This window comes from Artibeus jamaicensis, unplaced genomic scaffold (genome assembly GCF_021234435.1).
Source record: "Artibeus jamaicensis isolate MK-2021 breed Jamaican fruit bat unplaced genomic scaffold, CSHL_Jam_final contig_603, whole genome shotgun sequence".
NCBI lineage: Eukaryota > Metazoa > Chordata > Mammalia > Chiroptera > Phyllostomidae > Artibeus > Artibeus jamaicensis.
The window spans coordinates 5,356,628-5,376,182 of NW_026521904.1; the positions used below are offsets into that span (position 1 = coordinate 5,356,628).

The following is a 19,555-nucleotide window of genomic DNA, read 5'->3' on the forward strand; positions in this document are numbered from 1 at the left end:
CAGAACCACAGAAATGGAGATCACCTGGAGGGTTAGCAGCAGGGAAATAGGAAGGGAAGAGAGGAGGAAAAGATACAGAGAATAAGTAGTATAAACGGTAGGCAGAAGATAGACAGGGGAAGGGTAAGAATAGTACAGTAAATGTAGAAGCCAGAGAACTTATAGTTATGACCTATGGACATGAACTATAAATGGGGGCAAATGTGGGTGGGGGGGGCTGTGCAGGGTGGAGAGGAATGAAGTGGGGGAAAATGGGACAACTGTAATAGCATAATCAATAAAATATATTTTAAAAAACTTTAAAGAAAGTAAGTAGATCCATCAACCTTGGGCCAGTATGCTATATATAGTTCATTATCTTCTCTAATACATGTTTGAAATATTGTTTTTAGTTTTTTTTGATTGATTATATTTTTAAATACATTTTGTTAAGTATGCCGTTACAATATTTTATTGATTATGCTGATTATTGGGACAAAAAATTGTCCCAATTTTTTTCCTTGCCCCTCTCCACCCAGTACTCCCCATTCCCTCCAGAAATCTCTCCCTTTGTTCATGTCCCCAGGTCGTACATATAAGTTCTTTGGCTTCTCCCTTTCCTATACTATCTTAACCCACCCTGTCTATTTCATTCCTACTAATTATGCTTCTTGATCCCTGCACCATTTCCTTCTTCCTCCTCCCTCACCCTCCCAGCTGATTACCCTCCAAATGATTCACATACCTATGATTCTGTTCCTGTTCTGGTTGTTTGCCTAGTTTAATTTTGTTTGTTTTTTAATTTTTTTAGATTTAGTTATTGATAGTTATGAGTTTGTTGTCATTTTAATGTTCATAGTTTTGATCTTCTTTTTCTTAAGTAAGTCCTTTTAATATTTCATGTGATAATGGCATGTTGATGATGAACTCCTTTAGCTTTACCTTATCTCGGAAGCACTTTATCTGCCCTTCAATTCTATATGATAGCTTTGCTGGATAGAGTCATCTTCAGTGTAGGTCCTTCTTCTCATCACTTTGAATATTTCTTGCCTGCAAAGTTTCTTTTAAGAAATCAGCTAACAGTCATATGGGAGCTCCTTTGTAGGTAATTCTCTGCTTTTCTCTTGCTGCTTATAAGATTCTCTCTTTATCTTTAACCGTTGGCATTTAAATTGTGATGTGTCTTGGTGTGGTCTTTTTCGGCCTAACTTGATTGGCACTCTCTCTGCTTTCTGGGCTTGCATGTCTATTTCCTTTGCCAAAATGGGGAATTTTTTTCATTATTTTTTTGAAATGCATTCCAATGTCTTTTCTTCTCCTTCTGGCACCCCTATGATATTAATGTTGGACCTCTCGAAGTTATCCCAGAGGCTGCTTATACTACGTTCATTTTTGTGGATTCTTTTTTTCTCTTGTTTTTCTGGTTGGTTGTTTTTTGCTTCCTTATGTTCCAAATTATTGATTTCATTCCTGACTTCATCCACTCTACTTTTGTTTCTTTGTAAATTGTTCCTTATTTTAATTAGTATATCCTTCATTTCTGACTAGATCTTTTCTGTGCTGCTGAGATCCTCACTAAGTTGCTTGAGCATCCTTATAACCAGTGTTTTGAACTCTGCATCTGATAGATTTCTTACCTCCATTTCGTTTTGCACTTTGTTTTTCACTTTTCTGGAGTTTTGATCTGTTATTTCATTTGGGCCATGCTTCTTTGTCTCCTTGTTTTTGGCAGCCTCCCTGTGTTTGTTTCTATGTATTAGGTAGAGCTGCTTTGACTCCATGTCTTGGTAGAGTGGCCTAATGTGGTGGGTGTCCTGTAGGGTTCAGTGGCACAGCCTCCCCTATCACCCAGGCTGGGTACTAAGGTGTGCCCTTTGTGTGAGCTGAGTAGGTCCTCCTCTTGTACTTGATCCTTAATTGCTTTTGGCAGGTCGATGGGAGGGATTTACGCAGGCCAGTCAGCTGCAAGGATTGTCTGTGACCACTGATCCCCAACCTCCACCCTCAGTTAGAGGATCCGCTGTGCAGGGCCAGGATGGTGGCGCTCCAAATTGGCCTGTGGCTGTCCACTGGGTGCACTGGCCCTGGTTCCTGGGTGGTGCAGGCCAAGGTCAGCCCCCACCTGTGTGTTGTCCAGGGCCACCGTGCCTAAGCTATAAAGCAATCTAGGAAGGCTGCAACTTGTGCAGGGTTTGGAGATTCCCAGGCAAACACAAGCTGTGAACCTAATCTAACTGCGGCTGGTGTGGGGGCCTGGAGCTCACCAAGGACAGCTGATGCTTGTTTGAGAGGATTTAGGAAGCTGTGAGCAGGAGCCAAGACCAGCCACTCATTTGGAGAAACAGCTTGTGTGGGCCTATAAGTTCAGTGGGTCAGAGTCTCTGGGGATCTCCTAAGGGAGGCAGACAGTGTCAGCCAGGCTGATGGAGTCTCAGATATGACTCCATGCCAGCTCCATGGCTCTTCCAGGGGAAGGCTCAGAAAAGGGACGGTGGCCTCTGCTCACCCCAATGCCAGACACTTCAGCCTCTCCCAGTATGCCACTGGTTCCCTTCGAGCTGCCACCCAGCACTGGAGCTCAGAGGGAGTGAGTCTGAGTAGGTGAGTCCATGTGTGTGTTCTTTAAAAGGAACTGCCTGGGGCTCCGGAAGTTTCTTCCACCAACCCAATCCCCACTGGATTTTGCAGCCAGAAGTTGTGGGGACTTATCTTCCTGGCAGTGGAATCCTGGGCTGGGGGGCCTGGTTTGGGGCTCAGTCCGCTCATTCCTAAAATATCCCTCCCAAATTTTTATCCCTCACATGTGGGTGGGAGACCAGTCTATTTCACGTCTGCACCCCCTCCTACCAGTCTGGATGGATGTGGTTTCTTTAATTCTGTAGTTGTCAGACTTCCATTAAACTCAGTTTCTTACAGTTCTGAGTGATGGTTGTTCTATATTTTAGATGTAATTTTGATGTGGTTGTGCAAAGAGGTAAGCCATGTCTGCCTACACTGCCATCTTGACCAGAAGCCCACAATTTATTGATTTAGAACAGGGATGTCCAAACTCATTTTCACCAGGGGCCACATCAGCCTCATGGTTGCCTTCATAGAGCCAAAATAATTTTAGGACTGTGTAAATGTAGTTACTCCTTAACTGTTAAGGAGTTGAAATTACATTCGGCCCTTTGAAGGCAACCACAAGGCTGATGTGGCCCCTGGTGAAAATGAGTTTGACACCCCTGCTTTAGAGAGAGAGGAATAGGGAGGGGGAGAAAACGAATATCAGTTTGTTGTTCCACTTACTTATGCATTCATCGGTTGAGTCTTGAATGTGCTCTGACTGAGAATTGAACCTGCAACCTTGGCCTATTGGGATGATACTCTAGCCAACCGAGCTACCCAGTCATGGCCTGAAATAATTTTTTATTATCATACTATGTTTTATAAATAAAGACCATAAAGAGACTCAGAGACATTACCTCCCCAAATTCATACAGCTAGTGGGTGACAAGAGGTAGAATATGAACCAAGGATTCCCATACTTCAAAGCTAATACCCTTTGGAAGTAAGTGTGCATAATAAAATCTGGAATTATGAGACTGTTACATACCAAGAACTTGGTGAAAAGTCAAAGAAGGGTTACTGTCAGAAATAGAAATCAGAACCATTTACTGTTGTACATTTTCACACAACCATTTCATTGTATCCTTCTAATAGCCCTGTGAGCTGACAGTGTAAATTTAAATTTTATACTTGTTTATCTCAAGTATGGAAAGTTGTTTGCCTATATCTAAAATTGACTTATCTCACAAACCCCCTTTCCAGTGGCCCCTCCAAACCCTAGGTCCCTGTCACCACCACCACCATTTCCACAGAAAGAGGAAAACTCCGTCTTACCAATTGGTAGTTGCTTGTTCATTTCTGAAATAAAATTGAGTCACTTTAGGCTTTCACCTAAGACTCTCCCCTACCCCTTATTTTCTCCTTCCCTTCTACTCTTCCTCAAGTTCCTGGGGAGACCCGTATCATTCTGGCATTGGTGGTAAGTATGGGGTTCCACAGTCTCCTCTCTGCTTGCTGGTCTCTGCCCAGTTGCTGCTTGGCCCTTGGCATGTTGGCCACGTGCCAGCACCTACTGTAGTGTAGTTCCCCCTGCTGGGCCCCTGGACTTCATGCACTGGACGTGCTGCCACAGTTTTTGCCATGGCCTCCAGTTGGGGGGTTTGTGCTCCCTTTGCTTCATTTTTTTAAACCTCAGTCTCCTCTGCGTCTGCCAGATCAGTCTTGGCCATTTTTGCAACCCTCTCATACATAGCAGAGGCTTCAGTAACTTTTCAGGTGCTCTGCCACAATACACGCAACACTTTGGCATCTTGAAACCCAAAGATGTCTTCAGACAACCCTCCCTGGCACCTTCCTCAGTCATTGCCTTCTGTACTCTGTGCTCAGACACCTTGATGCTCTCTCCTGCCTGGTGGCCAGTATCTTATTTCCTCTGCATGGGAAAACATCTGTTATATCCTCTTGCATTTTTGTGTACTCTATAGTTTTCATGCCATAAGCTTTATAATAAGAGTATATAAGGCAGTTCTGTATATACTGAAATGATCAGTTGACAAAACATGAAGAAAGCAAAGTATAGAACAATGTGCATAACTTGCTCCATTTCTGTAAATGCAAGTGCAGATATGGCAAAGCATTAACCACTTCTGAAAAGATACAAGAATCTGGTATCAGTGGTTGCCTTTGGGGAGGGAAAACAGGTGCCTGGGGAAGAAGACACCTGGAAAGGAAATTTTTCATTGCCTTTTAATATCTTCCAGTTCTGGATTATGGAAATAATTTATTCAAGAAACAAATAAGAGATCAATATAAAACATCTGTTATTGGTCTTCTTCAATCCTACCAGGCTCCATATCTGATTCTTAGCCACGAAGCAGCTTTTTTGGCGAAGCTGTCCTTTCCTCCTCTGCTTTCTGATGTTCCCCTCCTACTGGTAGAACTTTACTGAAGGCTGCCTGAAGTAGCAACCTATTCTCACATTCTGAATTTTTTCCTTCTAGTATAAGGGGAAATAATTGAATAGGAAGATGGTCTGAGTCCCACATGTAATGGATGAGAGTTTAGCTGTTTTGCTAACTTACCAGACTGAGACAGAGGGGTCCTCATTGCCCTTCACTTAACGTTTTTGGGCAGTCAGGGCTGTATTTTAGGGTCTGTTATTTGTAAGAATTTTTGTTACCTGCAGGCTTGCCACACTGAGTAGGTATTTAATAAATTATGATGAATGTAAATACATGAATAATTTCACCTATAAGAACAAACCACCTAAGTTAATTTTAAATGTATTAATAGAGATTTTCAAAGTCTCGATTTAAATTTTTCCAACCGTCCATTAAATATAGCTTATCCTTTACCCCCAATCCAAAAGCCAAATAAGGATCATATAGCCAAATAAGGATGATTGTATTCAGTAGTCCTATCCATTTAATTGCCTTTAATCTAAAAAATATATATTTCCCAGCCTTTTTGGGTCACGACATTGACATTTTTTTTTAAGTCTGGGCCAGCCCTGACCAGCATGGCTCAGTTGGTTGGACATCGTCCCACAAAGCAGAAGGTCACCATTGGTCTCCCTCCCGATCAGGGCACATGCTTGGATTTCAGGTTCAAACTGCATGCAAGAGGCAACCAGTCGATATTTCTCACAGTGATGTTTATCCCTTCCCCGCTTTAAAAAAAATCTGGGCCAATTGTTTTTAAGATCTACCTTTAGATTTTTCTGAAAAAATTATTATTAGATTTAGATTAATATTCTGGGGAAAAATGTGCCATTGGAGATGCTATGCCATATAAACATTAAGAAAAAATGGTAAAACAATGGACACGCACACTACTCTGATTCGATAGAAGGTCCACTTTGACTTTTCAGGACTCGTTGCTTTAATTTTGTACTGATAGGTTATTTCTAAGTCATTTGATACTCAAATAGAGCAGACATCAGTAAATAATATTTTATTCAAACCACTGAACATCGTTTAGAACAACAAAAATACTCTCTTTTTAAATTGATCAGTTTCTTTTGAGTTCGTAACAGTTTTGGGAGCTGATAAAATCAAGTTTCTAATTTACAAAGCTAAGAGCCAGGTCGTAATAATACTTACCTCACAGCATTGAGGTGAGAATTACTTGAGATGTGAATGGAAATAAAATGTCACTTACAATAATATACTCTATGAAGGGTCTCTATTAATAATCAACCCTTCCCAGGTGTTTACTTCTAAAAACCACATATATAACATATGCTACTGTATCTGGCAATGTTGTGACTATTTTATGAATATTAATCTTTGTAGCCGTCCTTCTAGTTGGGTACTATTACTATCCCCATTGACAGGTGAGGAAAACTGAGGTACAGAGAAGATAAATAATGTTTCCAAAGTTACACTGTGAGAGATAGTATTTCCAACTGTTTACTTATAAGACCGTACTTGAAAACAGGCCGCCTGTATAGCTCCAATCTGTGCTTAAGAATGGTTTCCATTCAGCTGCTCTTTTAAATAATGCGTGTGTCTCCATTACTTCTGTTTCAGAGAGAAGAGGTGCTCCCACACGGGGACTCATGAAGGCATAGAGCATCTAGAGACTTACTGCCTCCGTTACGCTGCTGGGTCTCACAGCACTTGTTATGTTTTTATCAGTTTCTCTCCAGAAGGTAGGAACTGTGGTTTCTTTCTCTCTTGGAATTATTTTATATAATTATGGTTTTCTTATCAGTGAATTGAACTTTTATTAAATATGGAAAACATCTTCTGCATCTGTAGAGTAAAATGCCAAAGAGTTAAGACATACCTTGCCTCTAAAAACATATTTCTATTATAAAATTAAAATGTTCATTTAAAAAATTATCTATATGACGGTACAGAAAAGTATAGGTATCCTACCACCTTGAGACAACTATTCTTTATATTTTATTATATGTCTCTCTGAATTTATTGATACACATGTTTATGTATAACATATGTGTCTACATAACTATTATGATTATGGCTAGCCACAATAGGATAAGTATGCTCTTTGGCTAGACTGCTTCTTTCACTTAGCAAGTTGTGGCAATCTTCATCCACATTACCACTGTCAGTGGTTGCATAGTATTCTAATTTAAGGATATAGCCTAAGTCATGTAACCACTTTCCAATTACTGAGCATTTGGGATCTTTTTCAACTTCTCCCTGTGGTTACATGCCTTCAGTGAATGTACTTGTACATACATCATTAAATTCATGCCTTGTGATTTTTTTAGGACAATTTCCAAAAGTAAGCTTTGCAGAACCTTGGTTCCTAGGCGTGCTCGCTGATGGAAGGGTTCCATGATGTAGAATGTAAGGAAACACTATTGTTCTCCAGCTTAGAGAATACCAATGTGTAGTATACTAAGGTCTTCCAAATCAAACTTACTTGATTATAGAATCCTTTCTTAAAATAACACCTGTCTGTGGGATTTTGAACATTAGAGAAATTGTACATGTGCGTGGGGAATATAAGAAAATTTTTTGTACTTTCTGCTCAACTTGTCTGAGTCCAAAACTTCTCTAAAAAATAAAGTCTATTTTTATAAAGGCAAAGGAAAAAAATTTTAAGGAGAAAAAATTTAAGTGCCACTGTATAAATTTACATTTAAAATTAAATTTAGACTTGAACACACATATACAAAGTAACATCTGACAACATCCATTGAACACTTTGGAAAATATTAGTTTATGATACATTCTTAAAATAGAATTGGTGGATCAAAAGGTAATTATTAAAAATCTCTACCAAGTTTCATCTTTACCAGTAGTTTATGTAAGAGTGCCACTTTCTCTGTAGTTTTGTTATTTGATATTAACTGTTTTTGTTTTTAAATAAATCTGAAATGAGAAAAGTATATGGCATTTTAACATTCATTAGCCATATTTTTTGGACTATAAGACGCACCCCACCCCACAATCTGGGAGGAGAGGGGTGCATCTTATAGTCCGAATGTAGCTCACCTGGCTTGCCACTGCAGGGGGCGGCGGTACAGCGGGGTCACAGGTTATTACATATTTCACCACATTTTTTGCTTCAAAAATTTTTTTCTACTTTCTTCCTCTAAAACCCAGGTGCTTCTTATGGTGTGGTGCATCTTATAATCCTAAAAATACAGTACTTGATTATTTGTAAAATAAATGTCTTTTTGTATTTTTATTTGTCCTTATATTTCTTTTAGGACCATCTCATTCATGCTCCATTCCAAATTTTTCTTGGGCTTTTTCATGGTTTTTCTGGATTGCAAGGAATCAGTCATTATTAAGAATATGAACGCTGCAAATTTTGTTATATAATTATTTCCCATGTTTTCATTTGTTTATGTTTTATTTTGTTTTGATTTTATGTGCTTCATTTCTGCCATGTAAGGTTAGCATGTTTATGAAGTTGAATCTGTGTGTCATCATCTATTCTACACAGATTCTGGTTTTGGTGTCTGTATGTTCAGTGTCTTTTTCTTTAAAAACTTAATTTTTTTGGATAGTTTGAAATAGAAGATTTGGCAGAATTGTATAATTAACCCCCATGTACCTCAGTCTGGCTTTAGTAATTAAGAACTCATGGCTAATCTTGTTTTTTTTAACCACCTGTATTATTGGAAGTAAATTCAGACACCAGGTTACTCCATCTTTTAATGTTTCAGTATGAGAGTGACTCTAAGGATCATTTTACCTAACCTGTACTTTACATCTGCCATAGCTTTTCTTGCTGAAATCATTGACTGCCGGTACAAAATAGTTACAATGTTATACCAAACATCAGCATTAGCTAAGACCTGTGTTATCTAATTTAGGATTTTAAAGTAGCCTCTATAAGAATTAAATTATACTAAGTAGTTGTGACCAAAAAAAAATGTGTTTCTCATTACTCATGCATTACTTTCTTTGTTTTTGTTTTGTTTTTGACCCATATTTTTTGTTATTAAAGTCATTTTTTTGTATTTTTAGGGGTTTTTTTGCTGTTAATTACTGTTGTCCCCATTTTGCTCCCGTTACTCTCCCCTGCTCTACCTACCCCCTCACCTCCCACATTCAGTCCTCCCTGCCCCATTGTCTTTGTCCACCCATTGTTTATACATGTTCCTTGACTGGACCCTTCCCCTTTTCACTGTTATCCCCCTCCTTCCTCCCCTCTGGTCATTGTCAGTTTCTTCTTTATTTCATGTCTCTGGTTCTATTTTGCTCACTTGTTTGTTTCATTGATTAGCTTCCACTTATGGGTGAGATCATATGGTATTTGTCTTTCACCACCTGGCTTATTTCACTTAGCATGATGCCCTCCAGTTCCATCCATGCTGTTGCAAAGGGTAGGAGCTCCTTCTTTCTGCTGTGTAGTATTTCATTATGTAAATTACCCCAGTTTTTTGATCCACTCATTTACTCATGGGCACTTAGGCTGTTTCCAGCACTTGGCTATTGTAAATAACTTTGCTAAAAAGCAGTTTTCCATTTTTACTAAATGCCTTATTAGAAGCTATAACTTTTTTGAAGTTTTTTTAAAGATTTTATTTATCTTTTAGAGGGGAAAGGAAGGAGAGAGGGAGAGAAATATCAATGTATGGTTGCCTCTCGTGCATCCCCTGCTGGGAACTGGCCTGCAAGCCAGGCATGTGCCCTGACTGGGAATCCAACCTTGATCCTTTGGTTCGCAGGCTCGTGCTCAATCCACTGAGCTACACCAGCCAGGGCAGAACTTTTTATACCATGATATAAACATTTTTCTGTCCTCAGAAGCCACTCTCCTAAGTTGTGGGTTGTTTCACTGTATTAATAGAGACTTTTCCAAACTCTACAGTAAAAATACATATGCTTCTCCAGAGATGTAACAGATTTTTTTTAATCCTTGGATTAGATGGAATACAAAGTTTTACATGTTTGTGTGATTAATATTTCATTAGTTTTTAAGGTATCAGTTGTGAAGAAAGCAGTACTTTCTTAGGGTCTTCTGTGGGGTTTGATAGTGAATATTATAGTTCATTGTAGGAAATTAGGAAAATATCTCATTATTACGAATGCCAGGAAGAGTACAGAATATCATCAGATGGCTCTTATTCAAAGAAGATGCAAAAAACAAACTTGGTCTCAACTAGAAATAGAATGATCAATCTATGAAAAGCAGAGAAGAAAAATAAATGTGAACCTTAATCATAGCTGAGTAAAATCATATAAGTTTTAATAGTTAATAGAGTAGGTTAATATTGTCAGATCATACTATTTTATGAATGAGAAAGCAAAAGAACAAGAGTTTAAATCCAGTTAGTCCAAAGTCATGCAGTGTGTTTTTCCAGTTTTCTCAGAAGGCAGTCAATAAGTAAATGAAAGGTTCTTTTTTTTAAAATAATATATTTTATTGATTATGCTGTTACAGTTGTTCTAGTTTCCTCCTTCATTCCTCTCCACCCTGCATACCCCCTCCCCCACCATTTATGACCACATGTCTCAAGTTCTTTAGACTTTATATTTGCCCTCCTCCCTATTTTCTACCTACCGTCTATACTACTTATTTTCTGTACCTTCTCCCCCCTTCTCCTTCTCCCACTCCCCTGTTGCTAACGCTGCATGTGATCTTCATTTCTGTGGTTCCACTCCTGATCTAGCTGTCCTCTTAGTTTGTTTTTGCTTTAGGTGTGGTTCTTAATAACTGTGAGTTTGCTGTCCTTTCACTGTTCATCTTTTTTATTTTCTTTTTCTTAGTAATCTTTAACATTTCATATAATAAGGGCTTGGTGATGATGAACTCCTTGAATTTGATCTTATCTGAGAAGCACTTTATCTGTCCTTCCATTCTAAATGAAAGCTTTGCTGGATAGATCAATCTTGGATGTAGGTCTTTGGATTTCATGACTTGGAATACTTCTTTCCAGCCCCTTCTTGCCTATAAGGTCTCTTTTGAGAAATCAGTTGACAGTCTGATGGGAACTCCTTTGTAGGTGACTGTCCCCTTATCTCTTGCTGCTTCTAGAATTCTCTCCTTCATTTTAGTCTTGGCTAATGTAATTATGATGTGCCTTGGTGTGTTCCTTCTTGGGTCTAACCTCTTTGGGACTCTCTGAGCTTCCTGGGTTTCCTGGAAGTCTATTTCCTTTGCCAGACTGGGGAAGTTCTCCTTTATTATTTGTTCAAATAAGTTTTCCACTCGTGGCTATTCCTCTTCCCCTTCTGGTACCCCTATAATTCGGATGTTGGAATGTTTAAAGATGTCCTGAAGGTTCCTAAGCCTCTCATTTTTTTGAATTCTTGTTTCTTCATTCTTTTCTGTTTGGTCGTTTTTTTTTCCTCTTTCTGGTCCACTCCTTTGATTTGAGTCCCAGTTTTCTTTTCATTACTATTGGTTTCCTGTGCATTTCCCTTCATTTCAGTTAGTTTAGCCTTCATATGTTCCTCTAATTTGTGACTAAAATCAACCAGTTCTGTGAGCATCCTGATCACCAGTGTTTTGAACTGTGCATCTGAAAGTTTGGCTATTTCTTCATTGCTTAAATTTATCGGTTCTGGGGCTCTGAGTTGTTCTTGAGCCCTGTGACAACTAAGGAGCGGAGCCTTAGTTATTCACCAGAGGTGGGGCCACCCAGGTCGCTGGTTTGTGACGTTGTAGGAAGGGGCGGGGTCAGAGAGGGACAATGGTGATCCCCTCTGCCGCTTCCCTTCACTGAGGCCTGCAAGTCTCACTGCTGTCGGTGGATCTCGGTCCGGTGGATCTTTCATGCCCGACCTGCCCTGCTGCTGGCTCTGCCCCTCTTACCGGTTTGGCTAAAGGGTTCGTTGTTGTCAGACTTCCGTATAGTTCAATTTTATGTGGTTTGGCTGTGTTTTTGTTGCTAAAACTTTGTTGTTTTTAAACTTGGTTGTGCGAGGAGGTACAGTGCTTCCACCTACACCTCCATCTTGGCGGAAGTCTCTGCTTAATGAAAGGTTCTTAAAACTTACCATGAGGGGGTGGAAATGGGAAGGAGATGGGGAGCACTGCGGGGGTGGGCTGGGTTGGGAGTAAAAGACAGAAAACTGTACTTGAACAATAATTAAATTTAAAAAAAACCTTAACCATTATTAACAATAATAACTAACAGTTATTGAGTGCTTATTATGTACCAAACAATCTACTAAATACTTTATATCAATTGTCTCATTCAATCTTCACCATATACTTTGTAGTAAGAACTATTACTATATCCTTGATAGAGGTAAGGAGTCTCACTCTAATCCAGGCGTTCTGAGACATACAGCCCCTGCTCTTAATTGCTGCTTTGCAGGAGAGGAGACTCTTTTAAGTTGTTACAATCAGTAAGACGTTGTATTTCACTGTCAGCTCAAGCAGAGTTATAGGAAGAACAGTGAAGAGATTGCAATGATCAATCCTAGAAATAAAGGGAAAGTGGAAACTTTTGGCAGGGTAGATGGCAAGAAGTAATATCTTTGACATCCTAAGTAAAATAAGTAAGAGGTCTAATTAAAGAAATTTGTGACGTGATTTGACTGTATCTTATTCCCTGATATTTCAGGGACTATTGCATCCTTTAGTTCATTGTTGTATTTATAAAAATTATTTTGGATTTTCAAATAAAAGATGGCTTATGAGAGCTCTATTGCAAAATTCTGGATTTACCAACCTTCTCTCCATTATCACTGCTTTTCATATTCCCTTTAAGGATTCTATGTATTCAGTTATATGTATGATGCCATGTAGTCCTTAAGCATTTTTTATTATAAAAATATCTTTTCGATAAATTGGTAAAGAAAGCAACACTCCAAACACATTATTTGTTGCTCTATGTTTTAACACTTGCTGCAATTGAGACCTAAAGGTGCATAAATTAGACAAAAACTGAAATTATGAAAAAGAAAAATGTTCAAAAGTGAATCTGCAAGTTTAGTTCTAAGTAGCAATCACAATTTTAGCTGAGGCTTTTCTGAGAGATTGTGAATAATGATTAGGTGAGATTATAGCCCCAAGGCAAAGCCTCAGGACATTCTGCTTGTAGCCAGCCATTTATCCTCAAAAAATAGTCTTTAGGTTGTGGAGCGTTGCTTGAAGTACCAGAGGGAATCAAACCTGAAGCTGTCACTTTATCCCAAGGGTCATCTCAGGAGTCTGGGGTTTAAATGGTAACACAGATGTTTACCAAAACAAAAATCCTTAGTAGGCTTTTCAGGTACTGTGGCTTTATTTTATTTTTACTGCTTTGGGGTATGTTTTTTTATTTGCCTGCAGAAGGAATTATGTATAAAAATTACATTCATTGTTGAAAATTGTGTTCAGCTGTGTAGCACATCTATTCAGGGGAAATAGGTAAGATTTTTGTTTTAAAAAATAAGATAATAAACGCCACCTCTCATTTTTATTAGATTTTCATGGAATTTATCTTCGAGAGAATTCTAATTTTCTAATCTTTGATGAAAATATTCTTCTAGTCTGATCTTATCATGTAAAATTATAAACTGGTTAGTGTAAATATTTTGAAAGCCCTAAAGTCTTGAATTCGTGGATAATTATGTATTTTCAGTTACCAGAACCTCAGCTTCCTTCTGTCTTAACAGCTATTCATTCTAACTTTCCCAAGAACTTTGTGACTTAAGTTGTTAAAATGACTCTCCCTGTTTATTTTTTTAATTTTTATTTATTGATTTGAAAAAGAGAGAGAGAATCAGTTTGTTGTTCCACTTATTTAAGCATTCATTGGTTGGTGCTTGCATGTGCCCTGACAGGGGGTCAAACTTGCAACCTTAGTGTATCGGGACAGTGCTCCGATCGAGTGAGCTACCCCGCCAGGGCTGGTCCCCGGCATTTAAAATATATTTACATAACATAGTAAAAGGGGGGGAATTAACAAACCAAAACATTTACTTGACTCATCTAATTTATGAAATAATAATGATGATGATAATAGCAATAAAAATAGTAGTAATCCTCCAATAACAAGAAGAAGAACTGGACTTTAAATAGGGTTTACTATGTACCAGGTACTATTCTAACTTTATTATCCCCATTTTTTAAATGAGGAAAGTTAATCACTAAGGGATTAAATTAGTAAATAGCAAATCCAGGATCAGAAAACCAAACAAGCATTTGAGATAACACAGCAGAAGATTCTCAGTCCTTCGGGGTCTCACCTCACTGCGTACAAATCTTCGTGCAGCAGATATAAAGGTGAACAACGCACACATGGTTTCTGATTTCATTAAATACAAAATCACACAATAATATATTTAATTTTCGTATTGCATGGTGATGGGAGAACATATATAAGAACTTCATATAATCTGAATCAGGCTGAGATCTGAGGGATTCACAAGGTCACATGGAATCAGGAAGTAAGACAGACAGGGGCCACATGATGCCTTTTGTGCTCCTACACACTTTTGCCTTCATGGCCTCCACCTCCAAAAAATATTAGCATGTTAAAACTATATTTTGCAGTTACACTCACATGAAGACAATGTGTTAATATTATCCACTTAAACATTTCTTTTATGTGAAAGGCTTTTTTCTATTATTTTAAATGAAGTTAAAACACTTCATGGACCCCTAAAATATTATGAGCACTAGGCATTTGTGCCTGTTGTGCCTGATGGGTAAGTCAGGCCTGGGGGTGGGACCAGCTGTACGGGGCCCCAGACATTCCAGATGGAAGAAATAGCATGGACAGAAGCTTCTAGGGGCTTGTTTGCTCAGGAACCTTAAAGGAGACTGGTGTGGCTACAGCAGAGAGTTCAGGGGAGGAAGGCATGGGGCAGGGGCAGGGGCAGGCAGGCCCCTGTAGGCTGTGTTTAGGATGTTTATATTTATTCTAAGAGCAATGGAAAATCTCCAAAAGGATATGTGTGTGTGTGTGTGTGTGTGTGTGTGTGTGTGTGTGTGTGTCTGCTTAAATCAAATTAATAACACACATGGTTAAAATCAATAGTTCTTGGGTCCAGCATTTCCCACTTAAGCCTCACTTCTTTTTTCATTTTCTTTCTGATATTTATCTTCATTTTTCCAGGTAAAAGTAATCTACCTCTACATCAGATTTTTTATTTATTACTTGTAGTCTTCATATATTAACACAGAAGCATACACACTCACACACATAAATAATTAAAGGAGGCCTTAAACGCTCACTCGCCTTACCCCACCCCTCCACCTTTTCTCTCTCATTCTGGGTTTGGTTTTATCTCTATTTTTGGTTTCCCTGTTGTTAACTCTGGATAATAAACTAATAACTTTATTTTTTGTCCCACGAACTACAGGTGCTGCTGCTTTGGCACTGTCCCCTGTGTCACATGAGGACATCAGTGCACACACCTACTTCATGGTTCTGTCCTCGGTCCTTTCTGTTTATATTTCTAAAATTTATTCTGCTCACATCTGTTTTATAACTGCAATTAAGGATTTACATTATTGCATGAAAGATGCCTTTGCATTTGCTCTCCCCTCCATCTGAAAATTTCACCCACCCAGATAACCACGGTGCTTGGTCCTTCCCTTCCTTCAATTCTTGACCCGAGCGGCAGCTGCTCCGAGGGTTATCCCTGACCATTTTACTGCAAATATCAATTCTCCTACATGGTATTCTTTTTTTTTTTTTCATCCTCAGCTGAGGAAATGCTTATTGATTTTAGAGAGAGGGAAAGAAGGGAGAGAAACATTGATGTGAGAAAGAAACATTGATTGGTTGTATCTCATCTACTCCTGGGACCCAACCCACAGCCAAGGAATGTGACCTCACCAGGAGTCGAACCTGTGACCTTTTGGTCTGTGGGACAATGCTCCACCCAGCTGAGCCACACTGGTCAGGGCGCTGCTGGGCATTCTTGCTCTACTTTCCTTCTAATCTTTTTCTCCATAATACTATTACTAAAAATAACATATATCACTTAATTTTTGAAATTGTCATGTTCTACATTAACTATAGCTCAAGAAGACAAGGATTATTATCTAGCTTAATTTATTTGATTTTTCGTCTATTATTTTCCCCCTCACCATTATATTCTCAGTACCTAAAACCGTGTCAGAGACAGAATATTTGAATTAATGATTAATTATAGTCCCAAATAGTCTTTTTTTGTTATATGTCATTACTTACACAATTTCTTTAGTTTTCTTAAAATTTTGAATTCTTAGGTTGTTTTGCATTATTGTTATTTTTTGTTTTTTTATTTTTCTAAATAATTGTTATATTTTTAATTACAGTTGACATGTTAGTACTATATTAGTACTATATTAGTTTCAGGTTTACAGTCCAGTGATCAGACATTTATATAGTTTATGAAGTGCTCACCCCAATAAATCTGTTACCATGTGGCCCCACACATAGTTGCTACAATATTATGGGCTGTCCTCCCCGTGCTTCCTTTACATCCCCATGACTGCTCTGTAACTACCAGTCTCTGCTTCTTAATCCCTTCACCCTTTTCACCCACCCCCCAACCTCCTCCCATCTGGCATCTGTCAAAATGCGTCTGTGAGTCCTTCTCTTCTGCATGTTCATTCATTTTGCTTTTTAGATTCTACATATAAGTAAACTCACTCATATGGCATTTATCTTTCTCTGACTTAATTCACTCGGCGCAATACCCTCTGGGTCCATCCATGTTGTTGGAGATGGCAGGATTTCGTTCTTTTCTATGGCTGAGTCGTATTCCATTGTATGTATGCCCTACTCTATATCAGTTCACACTTAGGTCGCCTCCATATCTTGGCTATTTTAAATGATGTTGTAGTGAACCTATGGATGCATATATCTTTTCAATTTTGTGTTTTCCCAGAAGTGGAATTGCTGGGTTCTTCTTTGTCTCTTGTTATTGCCTTTTTTAAAGTATATTTTGTCAGGTACAAGCATTGTTACCCCAGCTGTTTTATTTTTGTTTCCAATGTCATGAAATATCTTTTTCCATCCTTTTATTTTCAGTGTATATCTGCTTTTCAATCTGAAGTGAGTTCCTTGTAGACAGCATATGTAAGGGTAGTAGTGTTTTCTTATTTATTTAGCTACACGTGTCTTTTGATTAGAGCATTTAATCCATTTTCATTTAAAGTAATTATTGATAGATGCATATTTTTGCCATTTTATTACTCTTGTTTCTTATCTTTTTATTTCTTCTTCAACAAGACCCTTCACATTCTTGTAATACTGGTTTGGTAGTAATGAACTTCCTTAGCTTTTTCTTGTCTGGGAAGCTCTTAATGAGCCTTTCAATTCTTTTTTTTATTATTATATTTTATTGTTTATGCTATTCCAGTTGTCCCAGTTTCTCCCCCTTTGCTGTCCTCCACCCAAACCCTGCCCACTCCCTCAGCAGTCCCCACACTGTTGTCCATGTCCATGGTCCTGAGCATATACTCTTTGGCTACTATTTTCCCATTGCTGTTCTCATCCCCATGACTATCGTGTAATAGCCACTTTGTACTTCTTCATCCTTCACCTTTTTCACCTATTTCCCCATCCCCCTCCTGTCTGTCAACCATCAAAACATTCTCTGTATCTGTGATTCTGTTTCTGTTCTGCTTCTTTGTTTATTTTGTTTTTAGTTTCCATTATTAATAGATGTGTATTTATTGCCATTTTGTTCTTCATATTATTTATCTCTTAAACATTTCATATAATACTGATTCTAAATGTTAGCTTTGCTGGGTAGAGCACTCTTGCTTTTCATCACTTTGCCTATTTCTTGCCAGTGCCTTCTGGCCTGCAAAGTTTCTTTTGAGAAATTAGCTGACATAATTACGGGAGCTGCCTTGTAGGTAGCTTCTGCTTTTCTCTTGCTTCTTTTAAGATTCTCTCTTTAAAGGTCTTTAACCTTTTGCATTTTAATTATGATGTGTCTTGGTGTGGGCCTCTGGGTTCATCTTGATTGGGACTCTGCGTTTCCTGGGCTTTTATGTCTTTCATCAGGTTAGGGAAGTTGTTGTGGGTTTTTTTTAAGATTTTATTTATTTATCGTTAGAGGGGAAGGGAAGGAGAGAGGGAGAGAAATATCAATGTATGGTTTCCTCTCATGGGTCCCCTGCTGGGAACTGGCCTACAACCCAGGCATGTGCCCTGACTGGGAATTGAACTGCGATCCTTTGGTTCGCAGGCCGACACTCAATCCACTGAGCTATGCCAGCCAGGCAGGAAGTTTTCAATAATTATTTTTTCAAATAGGTTTTCAATTTCTCTCTTTCTTTTCCTCCTGGCACCCCTATGATGTGAATGTTGGTACACTTGGAGTTGTCCCAGAGGCTCCTTACACTCTCCTCAATTTTTTATATATTTTTTCTTTTTGCTGTTCTGATTGGGTGTTTTCTGCTACCTTATCTTTTAAATTGCTGAGTTGATCCTCTGCTTCCTGTAATCTACTGTTGATTCCCTTTAATGTAGTTTTCACTTCTGATACCATTTTATTTCTCAATTTCCGACTGGTTCTTTTTTATGTTTTTTTATCTCCATTTCTATGTTTCCTGTCTCTTTGTACAGCCTCCTTTAGCAAAGCATATCTTTAACAACTCCCTAAGAAATAACATATGGATGATATATATTTTAACTTTTACATGTTTGAAATGTTTATTTTATTTCTCACTAGCGGTGTATCCAGGACCTAATTCCAGAACGGGCAAGCCTTGGTGCAGGGCCTGACCAGGGGGAAGGGGAGAGGTGGAGTGGGAGTGGGGGCATGTGAATCATTGTTGGAGAGCAAGAAAAATGCATTAAAAATGCTGCATTTTGACATTTGATATGCTGTCTAAAAACTGACATTTCATACCACTTCTGTGTACTTCTTTTGTGATCATCATAACAATCATTGTGTTAAAAATTGTGGAAAAGACACTGCCTTTGAAGAATATGCTGAAGAGAAGCAATGGCTGCCCATCTAACTGTGTGCCATCTAGTTTATCTGGAATCTAGGGTACAAATTGCTTTCTCTGTGAACTTGGAAGGTGATGTTCCGCAGACTTCTAAAATTCATTAACACCGCCCTCAGTCCTTTGAAGTTCCTCTGCTTTTTACCTCTGACAACTTTTGGAGTCCACTCTAATTTTTCTTGGCATTTCTTCAGTTCTGTAGGTACAGACTTCCTATTCATGTTATGCTTTGTGAGCACTTTCATCTGAAGGATTCCATTTCTAGAAAATTGTCTTATATTATTTCTTTACAATTTCTTCCCTTTCTTCTTTTTGTCTTCTTCTTTCCTCTGTTACTTCTATTACTCTTTGAAGGACCACATGAGTTGAACAACTAGTGTCTCATCTTTTCAATGATACTTTTTATTTCTTTTTAAATCTATTTTCTGGCAATGCTCTCAATTGTTAAAACAAAACCAAAAAACAGATTTATAGGCTTGAAATGGAAAATTTTGTTTTTTATTCTTTAAGAGTTTCATACTCTGGGTTCATAGTTTCTCAGTATTTGTTTTCTTTATTTATTTGTTTGTTTTAAGCTGAAGAGGGTAGTGATTAAGAGCACAAATTCTGGAACTGGGCCGAGTTTGAATTCTGATCTCTCACATTTAGTATTTCTGTGACTTTGAACAAGTATAAAACTGTCTCTGTCCTAATCTGAATG

The 19,555-nt window shown here is 38.3% G+C and overlaps 1 protein-coding gene across 10 annotated transcripts in view; it reads left to right on the forward strand.

Moving 5' to 3' along the window:
• MBD5 (methyl-CpG binding domain protein 5) overlaps positions 1-19,555 on the forward strand; it is a 461,494-nt gene that overhangs the window by 299,984 nt on the left and 141,955 nt on the right. For all 10 annotated transcript variants that reach the window (XM_053670699.1, XM_053670694.1, XM_053670695.1 and 7 more), the window contains one exon: positions 6,558-6,679. The gene's annotated coding sequence lies outside the window, so the exon portion shown is untranslated. The remainder of the gene's footprint in view (positions 1-6,557; positions 6,680-19,555) is intronic.